Genomic DNA, 17,830 nt, shown 5'->3' on the forward strand with positions numbered 1-17,830 from the left:
AGTTAGGCATATAACAGATGAGCTAGTTGGAGAAGAACAAGGGGGATTTACGAAGGAAAAAAGGTGTGTAGATCAGATATTTCTTGTAAGATGCTTAGTGGAGTAGTATCTAGAGAAGGGAAAAAAAATGTATGCTGCCTTCATGGACTTGGAGAAAGCTTATGACAGAATAGATGGACGAGGTATGTGGAAGGTAGCTGAGGGCAATATTTGGAGTGGAGGGGAAATTGCTGAGTGCTGTGAAGAGTATGTACAAAGGAGCTAGGGCTACGGTGCGAGTGGATGGTGAGCTGAGTGAATTCTTTGATCTCAGTGTGGGACTGAAACAGGGTTGTGTGATGTGTCCATGGCTGTTTGGTATATACATGGATGAGGTTGTAAAGGAGGTGCAGGGTAGGGCAGTGGATTTGGGGCTGGCTCTAATGAATGAGGGTGAGATTTGGAAGATTCCGGTGTTGCTCTCTGCTGATGATACAGTATTGTTGAGTGAAGATGAATGGGAGTTGCAAGGTTTGGTGAATGAATTTGGAACAGTGTGTAGGAGGATGAATCTGAAAGTTAATGTAAACAAGAGTAAAGTTATGGTGTTTGAGAGGAATGAAGTCACAGAATGCACGGTGAGGTTGAATGGCGAGGATATGGAGAATGTGAGTGCATTCAAGTACTTGGGCAGTATGATGAGTAAGGATGGAACTCTGGGGGATAAGGTGCGTGAAAGGGTACAGCAGGGAAGGAAGGTTGTTGGTACACTGAAAGCAGTGATGAGAAATAGGGAGGTGAGTATGGAAGTTAAGAAGTCACTGCATGATAGTATTGTGATCCCTACCCTGACGTATGGAAGCGAGGCATGGACCCTGCAAGAGGGGAACAAGTCAAGAGTGAGAGCAGTGGAAATGAGCTACTTGAAAGGAGCATGTGGAGTGACATGGAGGGACAGGTTGACGAATGAAGAAGTGAAGGAACGTTGTGGGGTGGATGTGGATGTGGTTGAGAAGATTAGGAGAAATACACTGAGGTGGTTTGGACATGTGGAGAGAATGGAGAATGAAAGACTGACTAAGAGGATGTATGTAGGTGAGGTGGAGGGAAGGAGAGGGAGGGGGAGATCGAGGATGAGGTGGAGGGATGGAGTTGAGAGGTATATGAGGAAGGGAGGAATGAGTTGAGGAAGGGTAGTCAAATGGTGGGTGACAGAGCGACTTGGAGGCGTTTTGTCTGCGGCCACCCTTTGCGGGATTTGGGCGTCGGGCTATAGATAGATAGATAGACATTCAATGAACACTTGCCTGTTGAGTACCCCGAAAGCTTCAGTTTCACTAACGACAAAACTGGACTAAATATTACATGGTAGAAGGTAAGGGTAAAGGAGGGTGAATGGGGGGCGGCGGAAAGGAAATGGGGTCAAAGGAAGGAGGCGGAGAAGGGCGGGGAGAGGAAATATAGATCACAATTATAGAAAGGAAGGAGTGAAGGAGGACAGAGAAGACAGAGGCCGAGAGGAAGCTCTCTCGACAGGCAGGCTTTAACCTCCTGATGGTTTCGCTCTTTAACCAAAGGTGGGGCTGGAATAAGAGCCGTATTTAGGGTTCAGGTGAGCGAAGGGCCAGGCCATAGATGGGTCAGGGGTTAGCCTACCCTTATACCACATAAGTTAACCAGTAGCAGACCACCCTGTGTTTCACAGAGCATTGTACATCGTTTTACATGATATAAATACCTCCAGCCATCCCTTGGATTTGAACCATGGCGCGTTAGCTTATGGAATTATATGACCTTAGACGTTTACCATTGGACTATCGAAGAAAAGGTGGTATACGAATGAAGAAGACTTAAGCTGGTGTCTCTTTTCATGCTCTATTTCAGCTTCACAAAAGGACATTTATATGATAGAGAGGATTACCTGAAATATTCAGACTAAAACTGTGGAATGAATCCTATAAAAATATCCTCCACAGCGACTGAGAGATCAAGGGAATGCAGGTTTTCTTTCTGACACAAACAACAAATATTCTGGGAGATACGATCTAACTTTGCTTTTTCTTTCACATGATTGAGAGAGAGAGAGAAAGTCTCGACAGCTGTGTTCTTTCTATTCCATTCATTCCTTTATAAGAGCCTCTCTTACTTCCTTTCTCTATCTATATATTCTTTTCTACCTTCAATTCCTTATGTGCTATTTTTGCCTTTCCTCTTCATTCTTTATCTCCTGGCTTCCTTCTATTCATTTCTTTACCTCGTCTTTCCGGCCATAAACTCCTCTCTTCCTACCTCTTCCATTTCCCATCTTACTGCCTATCTTCCTTCTTTTCATCCTTCCTTACTATCTTCTCTCTCTCCTTCCTGCCACTATTACCGGTTCCATCCTTTCTGTCTCTTACCGTTCCTCTGTCCTCCCAGCACTCTCTTCTTCCTCTTTTGTCTAGTCTTTCATCTCCTCTTCCCCTCCATTCGGTCTCCTCCCTCCTCCTTTTCTTCCTTCTTCGCCCTTCCTTCACCCTTTACCTTTCCTTCCTTCCGAAATTACCCTCAACCCACCAACTTCGTTTCATCCTCCCTTCGCCTTCCTCAATCTTCCCTCCTACTCTGCACCCTCCCCTCTTTCCTCCCTCTCTCCCCATCCTTCATCATTATGCTCCCTAACCTTTCTTCTTCCCTCCCTCCCCCACCCCATGAAATTTTCCCTCCTCTTTACCCTCCACTCTTTCTTTCCTCTCTCCCCATTCTTTCTTACTAAACTCCCTACCTTTTTTTCTTTCCCCCATCCTTCCCGCCTCTCCCTCCTCTCTCCCTCCTCTTCATCTCTCTCTCCTCTTCCTTCTCCCATCACTTCCATCCCTCCTTCTCCCCTCCCTCATTCTTCTTTCTAATCATTACCCTTCTTTTCCCTATTTTCGTATTTTTCCTCTTATCTTCCATCTTTTCCCCCGTTTCCTCCTCCCCTCCCCTCTTCTTTCCCTCCCTCCCTCCCTCTCTCCTCTCTTGTTCCCTCCCGTCTTTTCTCTCTCTCTTCCTCCTCTCACCTCACCTCCCCTCACCTCACCTTCCCTTCCCTCCCTCTTTTCTCTCCCCTCCTTTCTCAACCCGCAGTGTGTATTCTCACCAACCACTGCAACATCCGCTCAGCCCCAGCCAAAGTTTTCTTACAGTTCCGGAGAGAGAGAGAGAGAGAAAGATAGATAGATAGATAGATAGATAGATAGAGAGAGAGAGAGAGAGAGAGAGAGAGAGAGAGAGAGAGAGAGAGAGAGACCCCAACGGGAAGGAACTCCGGGTCCTTGGATGATCCCAGTGTTAAAAGTTTTAATCCCGGAATAGAAATTTGGCGTCTGGAAGAAGTGGGGGGATGAGGATGATGATTGTGAGTGTGTGTGTGTGTGTGTGTGTGTGTGTGTGTGTGTGTGTGTGTGTGTGTGTGTGTGTCAAAGCCTGTATGTATCCTCATCGCTTCATTTTGCAACCCAGACTCGTGGCAGACGCAGATCAGGCGGCAAACACCCTACCACTGACTCACTCTGGTTGTTTAACTTTGTACAGTCCGGGAATCAACTACGTCTCTAGTTAGTGCTGAAGACTGGGCTGAAGATTATATAAAATTATTCAAACATAATGTCTTAGATGGCCTTACGCATGCCTCACATTCCTCGACTTTTCTCCAGTGTTTTCAACCACACATTAAACCCCTTCGATACGGTGACATACATATGAGTTTAATCTTCCTACGGCCAGACGATTTTATGCACCTTAACAGCCATTTGTCAGCCTTCTTTACCCCGTAACTACCAGGGGGCTACCTTAAGTAAAAAGATCATCATCATCACCATCCAGACCTCCTTTTCCACCCTAGAGGAGGGTGAGGAGTAGCAACGTCCAGACAGCCCAAATTTGCCCAGTCCAATGGGCCACGCTTCCATTCACTCATCATTCAGGCCCCAGGAATCCTGGCTCTATCTGATACGCCAAAAACATTCACCACGTTCTGTAGCTTCACATAAACGTATCCGATAGAGACAAGTAAAAAGACAAGTAAATAAAATCTTGCCGTATTTTAAGTCAAATGGCAAATGCCACAATGCCACCGTATTCATGGGGTCAAAAAGATACTCATGTCCCTGACCCTACCACAAGCACAACAGGAAAGCCTCCAGCAGTAGTTACCTGGTGGTCTGTATAAAGGTGTGTTGTGAGGCCTGGGATGAGTGAGTGGAATGACCTTGTTGTTTACATCTGGCTCCACAATACCCGCCCTGATGGTGCTTTTGTGAGAGGAGGAAGGGGGGAGGGAAGGGATGTGTGTGTGTGTGTGTGTGTGTGTGTGTGTGTGTGTGTGTGTGTGTGTGTGTGTGGAGGGGGGAGGGGGCAGTAAGGAGACGCCTGGCCGTCCCTGCTGCATGATAAAGCTGTAATGAACTCGTCTTCCTCGCGTACCCTGGATTAATCTGCTGGGACGCTCGCATCGCACCCCTAACATAACGCCCCCCCCCAATATCCACCTCACCCCCCCTCACTCTATCCCCTTCCTCTCCGCCCCTCTCTTCATCTCCCCAACACCCCACCAGCCCCCCAACCTCCTCCCCTTGTCATGCCGCGCCAGGATCACCGTGCCTCATAATACTGTACATCCGAGTAGAAATGGCACTTTGGACGTTATTCCTATCGCCTTAGGAAGCTTTCTGGCACCATTTCCATACCAGTTTACTTACATTTTGCCAATGTCAATATTACTAAGATGTAAATAAAGATTAAGAGGATATTACGATGCAATATAAAAAGGAAAAAAAAAAAAGAAAGGGGGCTAACAAGCGTCTTAAGCTCGCTGACTTCAACGACTAGAATTTCGAAGGATTTAAACCTTTCATCGGTGTGGTCTCTCTCTCTCTCTCTCTCTCTCTCTCTCTCTCTCTCTCTCTGTCGTTACATCATCCCCCTCCACCTTCTCGTAACATTATACCTTCCTCCTCGTTCGGTTACATACTACCATTCTCTCGGGTAGTGCTGTAAGAGACAATCCCCACCCCTCTCCCAATTCCTTCCCTCCTACCCCACTACCGTTCTCCTCCCTTCCTCCTCCACCTATCCCTCTCCCATTCCCCCTCTTGCTTCCTACAACCCCCTCCAACCCTCCTACCCTCTTTTCCCCTCTCCTACCCCCCAAACCCCCTCCCCGCACCATCACCGCCGCCGTCATTCCTCCTGCTGGCCACACACGTCCCGGCCACCTGAACACCCACGCTAGACACACGGCCATGGATAGATACACTGGTGGCTATATGGACTGATAGATGGATGTCCCAGCCACCTGAACACCCACGCTAGACACACGGCCATGGATAGATACACTGGTGGCTATATGGACTGATAGATGGATGTCCCAGCCACCTGAACACCCACGATAGACACACGGCCATGGATAGATACACTGGTGGCTATATGGACTGATAGATGGATGTCCCAGCCACCTGAACACCCACGCTAGACACACGGCCATGGATAGATACACTGGTGGCTATATGGACTGATAGATGGATGTCCCAGCCACCTGAACACCCACGATAGACACACGGCCATGGATAGATACACTGGTGGCTATATGGACTGATAGATGGATGTCCCAGCCACCTGAACACCCACGCTAGACACACGGCCATGGATAGATACACTGGTGGCTATATGGACTGATAGATGGATGTCCCAGCCACCTGAACACCCACGATAGACACACGGCCATGGATAGATACACTGGTGGCTATATGGACTGATAGATGGATGTCCCAGCCACCTGAACACCCACGATAGACACACGGCCATGGATAGATACACTGGTGGCTGTGTGGAGTGATAGTGGACGGGTGGATTGACACAAAGACAGAAAAGTAAACAAATTGACAGATACGGTATACAGATAAATGTACCGATGAATGGAATGATAGGTGGATATGCAGGTGGGTAGATACAGATAAACAGACAGACTGGCGGACTGATTGACATATAATCAGAAACAGATAGACAGATATAATGTAGGATGAGTGGACACACACACACACACACAGTAGATTAATGAGCTGTAACAGGAGGGTGGGTATAACATAAGGACGTAGTAACAGAGGGTATCGGGACCAGGCAACGGCACAACGCAAACAGAGGAACAATTTCACTTGCTCTTGACTCGGAGATCGGTGTTTTGGGAAGCATGGATGGCTTCGTAGAACCTCTTCAGTTGCAATTTATTTTGACTACTAAACCGTCAACATTCTTTTATATTGTATTAATATCGCTTGAATATCGTCAAAGTCTGCATCAATAATATACAAAAGGATAAGGAGGTATAATACGCAGAATAAATCGGTACTGAGGAGGTGTTACAAAATATGCAAAGCCACCTACAATATGACTCAGATGTGCATGTTATGGTGGGCCTGCGATGCCTCTTAGCACCTCTACATTTGTGTACCAGATTATTTCTGCATCCATAGCGATGGTATGACAGAGTTTGTTCTAACATGACCATGATCCCAAAGGCCTAACCTATTTCACCTCAGATAAAGGCCAAGACTAGAGGATTTATTTGACTTATAACCAAAGAGACTCATGCAGCACCTCATTACTAGGGTCATCTAATTCCATGTAACCAAGACTTAATATTTAATTTGAAGGAGTGGACCAGTTCCAATCTATCCTTAATGACCTAGAGCAGCTTGTACAGAACTCTACCAGTATCCCTGACCGCCTTGGAGAGAGTTCCAACATACTTGACCTCTTCCTTACAACTAATCTGTTTGCTTACACTGTTAATCTTTCCTCTCTGTTGGGCTCCTTTGATCACAACCTTATTACCTCAACCTGTTCTATCGCTCCAGTACGGCCTGTGGACCCTTCAAAGCAACGTCGACTGTGGCACTTTGGAGCTGCTGATTGGGAGGCCCTCAGGCTGTACTTCTTTGATTTTCCATTGAATGATTATTGCTTCCATGGCCGGGAGCCATCTGAGTGTGCCTCATGCATTACAGAGGTTATTCTCTAGGACATGGAAGCAAACATTCCTTTCTCATATCCTTTGACTAATGCAAGAAAGCCTTGGTTTAATTACGCTTGCTCTAATGCTGTCCACAACAAGGAGAGGTAAAATAAAAGGTACCGGAGACAACCCACCCCTGAATCACATTCTATGTTTCTGCCCAGAATGGTGCTAGGTCTGTTCTTCGCTTTGCTAAAAATAATTTCATCCGTACTAAATGCTCACAATTCTCCAACTCGAATTCTTCTCGCTCCTTCTGGCACCTTGAAAAAAAAACTTTCTAACAACTTTACCTTATCATCCTTCCCTCCTCTTTTCTACTCTGATGGCTCTGTAGCTATTTCTTCTACTGATAAAGCAGATCTTTTTGCTCAGACCTTCTCCTCCAATTCCACCTTAAATGATTCCGGTGCTGTTCTTCCATCACTTCCCCCCTCTGGCTTCCTCATGGCTGACATTAAAATTTCTTCAGCTGATGTATTTTCTGCCTCTGGCCTCAATACTAACAAGGCATATGGGCTTGATGGAGTCCCTCCTGTTGTCCTCAAGGACTGTGCTTCTGTGATTACACCCTGCCTAGGTAAACTCTTTTGCCTCTGTCTGTCAACTTGTACCTTTGCTTCTTGCTGGAAGTTTGCTCTCATTCAGCCAGTCCCAAAGAAAGGTGACCATTCCCAACCCTCTATCGCCGAATTGCTTTAGCATCCTGTGTCTTAAACGTTTTCGAGTCTATTCTTAACAGACAATTTTTAAAGCATCTTTCCTATCACAACCTTCTTTCTGATCGTCAGTATGGGTTCCGAACTTCCGTCAGGGACGCTTCACTGGCGATCTTCTCACCTATCTTTCAGACTCCTGGTCATCCTCCTTTCGGGACTTTGGCGAAAGCTTTGCCATTGCACTTGACATCTCAAAGGCTTTCGATCGAGTCTGGCATGAATCTTTGATTTCCAAACTGTCCTCTTATGGATTCTATCCTTCTATCTGTGTCTTCATCTCAGGCTTCCTTTCTGGTCGTTCTATAGCTGCTGTTGTAGACAGCCATCGTTCTTTTCCTAAATCTATCAACAGTGGTGTTCCTCAGGGCTCTGTCCTATCACCAACTCTCCTCCTTTTATTCATCAATGACCTTCTAAACTGTACATCTAACCCTATCCATTCATACGCTGATGACTCCACCCTTCACCTTTCCATTCGGTTCCCGCAACATCCATCTCAGCAGTTACTTCAACAAACAAGGGATGAGGCTATGGCACACCTAATGTCTGACTTGGCTCGTATCTCTGACTGGAGTAAAAATAATCTTGTTGTTTTAATGCATCAAAGACACAGTTCCTACACCTATCAACCCGACAAAATCTTCCACAAGAGTACCCACTAATGTTTAATAATATCCAGCTCAATCCTGCACCGTCCTTGAACATGCTTGGGGTTTCATTCACTCGGGACTTATCTTGGAAAGATCATATTACATATCTTGTAAAATCTGCTTCCAAGAGATAAAGTCTGCTGAGCCGACTCTGTACCTTCTTTACCCCTGCACAGCTGTTGACTTTATACACAGGTTTTATTCACCCCTGTGTAGAGCACAGTTCTCATGTGTGTGGCGGCTCCCCACTTACAACTCTTCTCAAAAGGGTTCAGTCAAAGGCTTTTCGTCACATTAGCTCTCCTCCTCTTACTTGCTCCCTTCAATCTCTGTCTCTTCGCCGGACTGTTGCATCGTTATCTCTTTTCTATCGCTACTTCATTGGTCACAGCTCCTCTGAACTGTCTGCTTGCATCCCTCCACCTCTATGAAGGGTACGTAGCACCCGTCTAGCAACAAATTCTCATCCCTTTTCTGTCCAACTCTCTAAAGGAGGAGTTAACCGTTACTTCCAGTCCTTCATGTATGCAACAGGTCGACTCTGGAATTGTGTCCCACTGTCTGTATTTCCTACTTCCTACGATCTCCAGTCCTTCAAACGCAGTGTTCAGGCATATTGAAATGAGCAGATCTTGAATTTGGCTCTTTTGTACGAGTATACTTTCTTTTTTTTCTTGGAAGGAACGGTTTGTGGGCTCTTATCTTTTTGTTCCTTCTTTCTTACATCCTTCTTTCTTACACAAAAAAAAAAGCACAAACCAGCTGACCTGTCTTAGTCACGCTATATTAAGGAGGATTGGGGGGGGGTGAGGAACGTAGGTTTAAGGTAACACAAGATTGATTTGGCTCAATGGAAAATTTCAAAGTAAAGTAAATCTCACCTCGTGTGCTACTATCAAGGATAAAACAGCAGGATACGTTAAAGTGAAACGAACCTCGTGTGTGTGTGTGTGTGTGTGTGTGTGTGTGTGTGTGTGTGTGTGTGTGTTATTCTTTGTCTGTGTAGAAGTGTCTGGAGATGGGGTGTTGCTGAAGAGGATCTGGTAGTGCTTATGTGGAATGATATTATATGCACAAGTGTATTGCATGGAAGTGTCATACAATACCCAGGGTGTTATGTGCTGGCACAAGCTGCCACAAAGAACAGTGTGCCTCTCACATCGAGATATTCTGTAACAGTAAGGACATTATTTTCAGAATGTAAATAAGCTACTGTAGTGGTACTGCTGCAGCCAGTGATGATGCGTACATCGCTCCTCTGTATGGTCTGCATGCTTTTGTAGTGGATTTTAGGTAGGATGGAAGCCCATGCTGGGGAAGTACAGGACATCAGTGATTTAATATAATTTGTAGAGTTGGGGGAAGGTATCTTTTTGTTGCCCAGTGGCTATCCCTGTAAAAACTACTGGCGTTTAGTCTGGGTGTGCATCGCCTTAATGTTTTGTATGTGGTCCTTGGCGTGTCCAGTGCCGTATGTTACTCCAGGGATCTTGGTGGAAGGGGTATGTGACACAAGTATATTGTTAAGCGTGTTAGGGTGTTTTTGTGTTCATCATTTCACTGGTGATAAGTGTGAACTGAAGCCGAGAATTTCGAAGGCTTGACTGACGAGTAAATGAATGTCTTGCCATTTTCATTACTTAGACAGTCTGTTGGTTGTTTTGATTTTGTGCCTTCATGTTCCTGCTCATCGTACTGAAGGGATTATTACCAATTGTTTCTGACAACGGTATTTTCTAAACTAAGTATAACCGTCTGTCAGCATAAAAAGGGCAAGGTATTGAAATGGTTAATTGAGATTCTGCTTAGGTTCTCATTAATAAAGGCCTCTCCTAAGCTGAGGGAAATCGTCTGGTTGAAAAAAATTAATAGAACGGTAACTGTAATAAAAGGAAAATCTATAAATATATAAAAGTTGACTGAGTTAAACAGCGACATGAAATAGCATCTAGTTTTCGCCTGTCACCAGAGTGATAAATCCTCTCTACCACCGGTCTCCCCTCTCTCATCCTTCCTTTCTGTTTTTCCTCACACCTCTTTGCTCTCTCCTTTCCCTCGTCTCGATTCTGTCTCTCCCCTTTTTACCCAATTTCTCTTTACCTCTCTCACATTATCATTCTTATCTCTCCTCCACGGCACTAATTACCTCTTTTCTCCCCTTCCTTTTTTCCCCTTCATATCTCTCTTCCCCTATTTGCCCTCCTTCCACTCACATCACTTTTCTCTGTCTGCTATTTTCTTCTCTATTACCTCTCTTCCTGGTTCTCTCTCTCTCTCTCTTGAACCTAAGTTTCCTCACCCTCTTTGTCTTCATTCCTTTCCCCTCTCTTACCTCCCTCTCATCACCCCTTCTCTTCCTCCCCTCACGTTCTGTTCTCTGCTCTCACCTCGATTCAATCTCCCCTCTGGCCTGTGTTCCTCCTCCTCTCTCTGTCCATCAATTGCCCCATCACCTTTCAACCTGCTCGGCCCATGCCCTCCTTCTTCATTTTCTTTTTCTCTGTTACTATTCTCCCATTTCTCCCACCGATCCTGTCCCCTCTCTCCTTCATTTTCTTTCTCACGTTTCTTCTCCCTTTCTCCCCCCCTCCCAGGCATCCCTTCTCTCTTTTTTCCCTTTCCTCTTGCAACCCTCCCCCCCCCCTCCCAGGCATCCCTTCTCTCTTTTTTCCCTTTCCTCTTGAAGCCCCCCCCCCTCCCAGCCATCCCTTCTCTCTTTTTCCCCTTTCCTCTTGCAGCTCTCCCCACTCTACTCACACCTCTCTTCCTTTTCCCCCCTCACCTCTCTCCTCATCCTTCATAAATTTTTCCTCCCCTCTCGTTCATGTCTCTCTCTCTCTCTCTCTCTCTCTCTCTCTCTCTCTCTCTCGCGTCCCCTTTCTCTTAATCGCATTAGGTTGCCTTTTATGTTGGCCCAAAGGTTCACAGATGAAATCAAGTCCTTTGCCAGGAGGACACAGCTGGTGGTTTAAATCCCAGGCTACTGCTGGCACACACCCACGTAGCCACCAGGGTTGGCAAATGGACAATCACTACATTAAAACATGAGGACTAGTATATACTGGTATATTACCAAATGACGACCAGTGTGTGTATCTATCTATCTACCTATTGATAGATAGATAGATAGATAGATAGATACGGTATATAATCAATTTACTAGCATACACAGCTCTTCACAAACATTACGAGATGAAGATGGAACGTAATTATGCTCCTCCTCCTCCTGCACCTAAACATCATCACCATCATCATCGCCAGTGTCAGCAGCAGCAGCAGCAGCAGCGGCGGCATGAGCCTACTAGTACGAGTACGGGCACGGATGCGGTCAGTCAGGTTGTCTCCTATCTCATCACCTTCACCATCATCATCATCATCACCCCAACTTTTTTCCCCAACAGGGAAGGGGTAATGTACAGTATGGCCCAGAAACAATTAAAAAGAGAGCATTACAGAAGGACAACTAATCAACAGGATGCCCCGTGAAATGGTCCAGACACTCATCCATTCACCGTTTAAGCCCCCGAAATCCTGACTCTCCACTTTTCTTTTCTTCAGAGGTGAGAACAAGATTATAAACAAAAAAGCACTTGACGCCAGGCAATGGATGGTGATGTCCTGGTGTATTTCTGGTAAGCCTAGTGGTTGGGTTAGGGTGGGATGGCGTTGTTCACATGGCCATCATGCCAGTAATGTTTACACACAAAGTTCTGAATTATGTACTGCCAGCCTGATACACCTGCAATGCCTTCATTAAAAGTTGGCTGCCAGCTTCATGGGCTCAATTTTTTTTTCCCTACCACATTTTTTTTTTTTTCCTTTTCTGCCCTCTCTCTCTCTCTCTCTCTCTCTCTCTCTCTCTCTGAACGACGATTACCATATAATAAAGTCAGTACTGGATGTACCATTAATAAATGTACCTCTAGTTTATCGCCGCCTGTTTTTGTCTTGCGTTAACTAAAACTAAAGGAATATTTGTACTCAGTTATGAAGGAGTTCGTTAGCTTATGCCACATATCATTTAACAGATTTAGAATATGTGTGTGACGCGGCTTGACTCGGCACCAACTGAACTGTTTTGGCTGTTCTTCCTATATGCAGAACTGAATGATTAGTCAGCTCTAAGTGTGTGTGTGTGTGTGTGTGTGTGTGTGTGTGTGTGTGTGTTTTCAGAAATAGTGCTAAAGTTTAACTTTATCCCCTACGTAACTGACATGGAAACTGTCCAGATAATAATATGAATTCCAATAATGAGTGACTAATTACAGCAGGCACTGAAGCCCCCTCATTAGTGTCGGTTTGAAGGCAGTTATGGGCTGAAATTATTAATCACCGGAGTATTCAAGGAACTGAATTCCATCATTAAAGCAATTTTTGCGACGAAATCTCATTCACTTGCTTCTCCCTCAGATTTTTCTCCTGGAATGTGGGTCACTTGTTGTTTAATTTCTCATGCCTGGGGTAATGTCTATTTTCCAGCAATTTCCTCTCCTTTCCCAGGTTAGCTTTGCACCTCTCCTCACCCTGCCTCCAATCTCTCCTCTTACTTCAGGCTACCTCCAATCTCCCTTCCCAACATCACCTTTACCTCAAACCTCCCCTACCTACCTCACCTTATGTCCAACCTCCCCTACTTACCTCACCTCACCTTCAACACTTCATCTTACCTCAACCATCCCCTTCCTACCTCACCTTCCCTCCAACCTCCCCTCCCTGCCTCACCTTATCTCCAACACCTCACCTTACCTCCAATATCGCCCCTCCCCTTAAACACCTTACCTCCAACCTCCCCTCCCTACCTCATCGTACCTCCTGTCTTCCCTCCCTGCCTCACCTAACGTACTGTACCTCCACTCCCTTACCTCATCTTACCTCCAACCTCCACTAACCTACGTCGCCTTACTTCAACCTCATCACTACAAGAGGTCTAGTCTTGCCTGAATGATATCGTCTGCAGGTAGCAAGAGTAAACCGAAAAAAAAAGACATCTTTTGATTCAAGCAGTTAAATCAATCTTATTAAACACAGAACTTGTGGCTATGTAATATTTTTTTTTCCGTCTCTAGTCCTGTTTTATATCAATATGCTCTATAGTATTTTTATCACTGCAAGTCTCCTATTTTTTTCCACCTACCTGTTCATGTTAAACCCGTCTGCTTCCTATCTGCTCTCCCTGTGTTGTGCAACCTCCCTCTTGGAGCAGATATTTCCCTGTCTCATCTGTTTCCTCCTTATCCAAACTTTTCCGACTCAATCAATTTCCTACTTTTTTCTTCGACGTCTTGTTTCATCTCCCCTCACTCGTTTACTTTCTAATCGCTCTCTCAATGCACGTCCTCTTGCACGCTAAATATTCATCAGTCCTTGACTTATTTTTTCTTTAACACCAGAGAACGAAAATGACAACGATGAGAGGAAGTGACTATGAGGCGGTGATAAGGGAGAGAAGTGGACAGAGAGTGGAGGAAGTGGATGGAAAAGGGGACGGGGTAGAAGTAGGAGAATGGTGGAGCAACTGGGAAAAATGGACTTGGCTTGGTGAGAAATGGGGCGGACAGAAATGGGAGTACAGTGGACAGAAAGTCAAAAGGAATAACACAACAGAAGTGGGTTGGAAAGAACTACGTGATCGGGTGGGGAGAAAGGTGATAAGTTTGGACAAAAAGGGAAGACAACTGGACAGAACCAAAAAAATGTGCGGAGAGAGCTTGACAAGTGAACAGAAACTGGAGACAGCTGATCAGAACTACGAGAATGGGCTATAAAAATGGGCAAGAAGAGTGGCCTCACAAGGAAGTACGATGCACACGGAGAGAGGATAGTAGTACTATAGGGAAAAAAAAATGGTAGACAAAAAATGGAACAGGGACAAGCAGAAATGGAAGAAGGCAGGCCATAAAAAGAACTAAGAGAAGTGTGGACTGAGCTGGAAAAAAATAGAGGAAAGAAACTGTGTTGGATTGAACTGAAGAAGGCGTGGATGTAACTGCAAATAGAGGAGACAATAAAATCGGTGAAACAGTGGACAAAAATGAGATAAGACTGGACAGGATTGGGTAGGTGGGGGTGTGTGGACAGAAGCGGAAAAACTAGGAACATAGAACTAGAACAGGAAGACAGAAATGTAAAAAAAGTAAAAAAATAAAAAGGACAGTAGACGAAAATGGAGAAAGTTGGGCAGAATTTTGAGAGAGAAGGCATTAGTGTAGACAAAGAGAAGAGGCAGAAGAGAGAGAGAGTGAGGTACTGGGATGAAGGACGTGGAGAGCAATTGGAAGAAGTGCAGGGGGAGAGTAATGAGAGAGAGAGAGAGAGAGAGAGAGAGAGAGAGAGAGAGAGAGCAATGGGAATAGGAGCAGGGCGAGAGATAATAAGACCGACTTAGAGAGAGAGAGAGAGAGAGAGAGAAAGAGAGAGAGAGAGAGAGAGAGCAAAGCTAGGTAGTCCCTTCAATCCATAATGGGTAAAACATGAAGGCAATAACTCAGTAACACAAGGGTTAAATAAAATACCCTGCATAATGCATAGCCTGTAAATCTATGTTACGCACAATATGAAACACAATAATGTAACTCCTGATATACTGACTTTTTGCAAACAAATATTTCTAAAAAGAATGATAATTATGTAAACTACTCAAAATACAACAATCCTGTCAACGCTTTTTTCCAATAGTAAATTTGTAAATACCAAGTAACTGTCCATATTTCAATGTGATATCCACTCTGAAAGGTGTACACGGGCTAAATAATCCAGCAGGTAACGACAAGCATAAAAAGAAAATTGTCAATGACTTCCACGTCCGAAATACTAACCTCAAGATGGCAGATGGCAGGGTCCTTTAAACACCAGCTGAGGTGTTTCGTCAACAAACCTCCATATTTCACTGGTCTCGTACATCCTTCTCATGCCTGAAGGTCAACAAGGTAAAGTCTGGGGCGAAATAACCGTAGGAAACGATGAACATCCCGCACAGTCGAATACACAATCTCACCAAACGGAAGTGAAGGTGCACAGGGCGGTGCATTATGGGTAATCACGTGATAAACCTTTGCTAATTCTCTATCATCATCGCTATTCATCCTTTTATTATAACGTTAAGAGTAATACGATAGTAATACGATAATAATAATAATAATAATAATAATAATAATAATAATAATAAGAGTAATAATAATGAGAGAAGGTAGTGTTTGGAAACTTCCTGTACTGTTGTTTGCAGATGATACTGTGTTGTTAAGTGAAGACGAAGGGGAGCTGCAAGGCTTGGTGGATGAGTTTGGGAGAGTGTGTAAGAAACGGAATCTAAAGGCGAATGTAAGGAAGAGTAAAGTGATGGTCTTTGAGAGAGGTGAAGTCAGTGAATGTACAGTGAGGTTGGATGGTGAGGAAATGGAAAATGTGAGTACGTTTAAGTACTTGGAGAGTATGATGAGTAAGGATGGAAGTTTGGAGGGTGAAGTGCTTGAAAGGGTACAACAGGGAAGAAAGGTTGCTGGTTCCTTGAAAGCAGTGATAAGAAACAGGGAAGTGAGCATGGAAGTGAAAAAGTTACTACATGACAGTATTGGGATACTAACTCTAACGTATGGAAGTGAAGCTTAGACGTTGTTAGAAGGACACAAGTCAAGAGTGAGAGCAGTGGAAATGAGTTATTTAAGAGGAGCCTGTGGAGTCACATGGCAAGACAGGCTGACAAATGATGATATAAAGGAGCGTTGTGGTGTGGATGTGGATGTGATAGGAAGCGTTAGGAGGAACACAGTGAGGTGGTTTGGCCATGTGAAGAGGATGGAGAGTGAGAGACTGACGAGGAGAGTGTATGTGAGTGAGGTGGAGGGGGGGAGAGCGAGGGGGAGGCCAAGGACGAGATGGAAGGATGGAGTGGAGAGGTATATGAGAGAGGGGTGTGTGAACTGGGAGCAGGACAGTGAAATGGCGGGGGACAGGGGGACGTGGAGGCGATTTGTTTGTGGCCACCCCGTACGGGATTGAGGCGTCTGGCAATAGATTGATATAATAATAATAATAATAATAATAATAATAATAATAATAATAATAATGGTAACAACATATTGGAATATTAATTTTTACCTCCATACCTGAACGCTTTCTCCGGTGTCTCACGATACGTGACAGAGATGGCAAACAGTGAAGGCGGTGCCAAATTAAAAAATAAAAAATAAAATAAAATAAAATAAAAAATTAACGTGGTGTCTGAACATACTAAAAATGTGTGTGTGTGTGTGTGTGTGTGTGTGTGTGTGTGTGTGTGTGTGTGTGTGTGTCCTAAATTAACCCCTTTCTGCCTAAAGACGTCATTTATATTATATTCCAGTTACTGGCCTACGCTTGCATTACGTTTAGGGAACACTAGCAGGAGGTTGATGGGGTTAAAGAGGGTTACATCCAACCCGTATAGTTCCCAAAGTATCTCCCAAGCAGAATAAATTCGTTCACCAATAGCAAGAATAAAATTAAATGAAACCATGACAATGACAAGGTTAATACCAGACGTAGGTGGCAGAACAGTCAATATTTCCTTCCTCTGCCTTCTGCACCCAAATTTGACACAGTGTGATGCGGGTATTATCTGACCAAAGCATCGTAATGAACACAAAATACCTCACTACCAAATCACTGCTGCTCCATATATAACGCTCCTCTTCCATTCCAGATTCTCTGTTGCACAGACGGCTTCTTGCTCCCACTGCCACACCCACGCCCACACCAGCAGACTGAACCATCCCCGCAACACAGATACCTGCTGGTGTCTCTAGTGAAGCGCAATTTACTGACCATCCCGTATATTTGTTCATTAATTAGGCTACCGTCAGACGATTTTACTCAGCTGATGAGAAATATTATCAACTGGATGGATTAGATACAGGCTTCATTAACCACTTCACTATTGGACTTTTGTCCTGAAGGTGAATAGAACCCTGTGGTGATGACAAGATTACAAACAAGAACACTGTACTCCACCGTGATGAAGGTGTTAACCACAGCATTTTACTCTCTCTCTCTCTCCTTATCAGTCTGTCTACCTGTATTTATATCTATGTAAGCAACGTTGGGTCTGGTTAGTACTTGGATGGGTGACCGCCTGGGAACACCAGATGCTGTTGGCATCCCTACGTGTCAAGTGGGGTTGGTGGAGGATTAGTGCCCCTCCCTGTAAAACAATTAACTCTAAGCCCTTGGCCACCCCGTCTGGGATACATGGCGTCTGGCAATGAATGAATGAATGAATCTATCGACTTATCTATGTATCTACTTATCGATTTATCTATCTTCACAAGTCCTTCTTTGGAGGAACACACTGAGGTGGTTTGGCCATGTGGAGAGGATGGAGGGTGAGAGACTGACGAGGAGAGTGTATGTGAGTGAGGTGGAGGGGGGGAGAGGGAGGGAGAGGACGAGGATGGGGTGAAGGGATAGAGTGGAGA

This window comes from Coenobita brevimanus, chromosome 73 (assembly GCF_032717465.1).
Source record: "Coenobita brevimanus isolate Jiangsu-jjx chromosome 73, ASM3271746v2, whole genome shotgun sequence".
Classification (NCBI taxonomy): domain Eukaryota; kingdom Metazoa; phylum Arthropoda; class Malacostraca; order Decapoda; family Coenobitidae; genus Coenobita; species Coenobita brevimanus.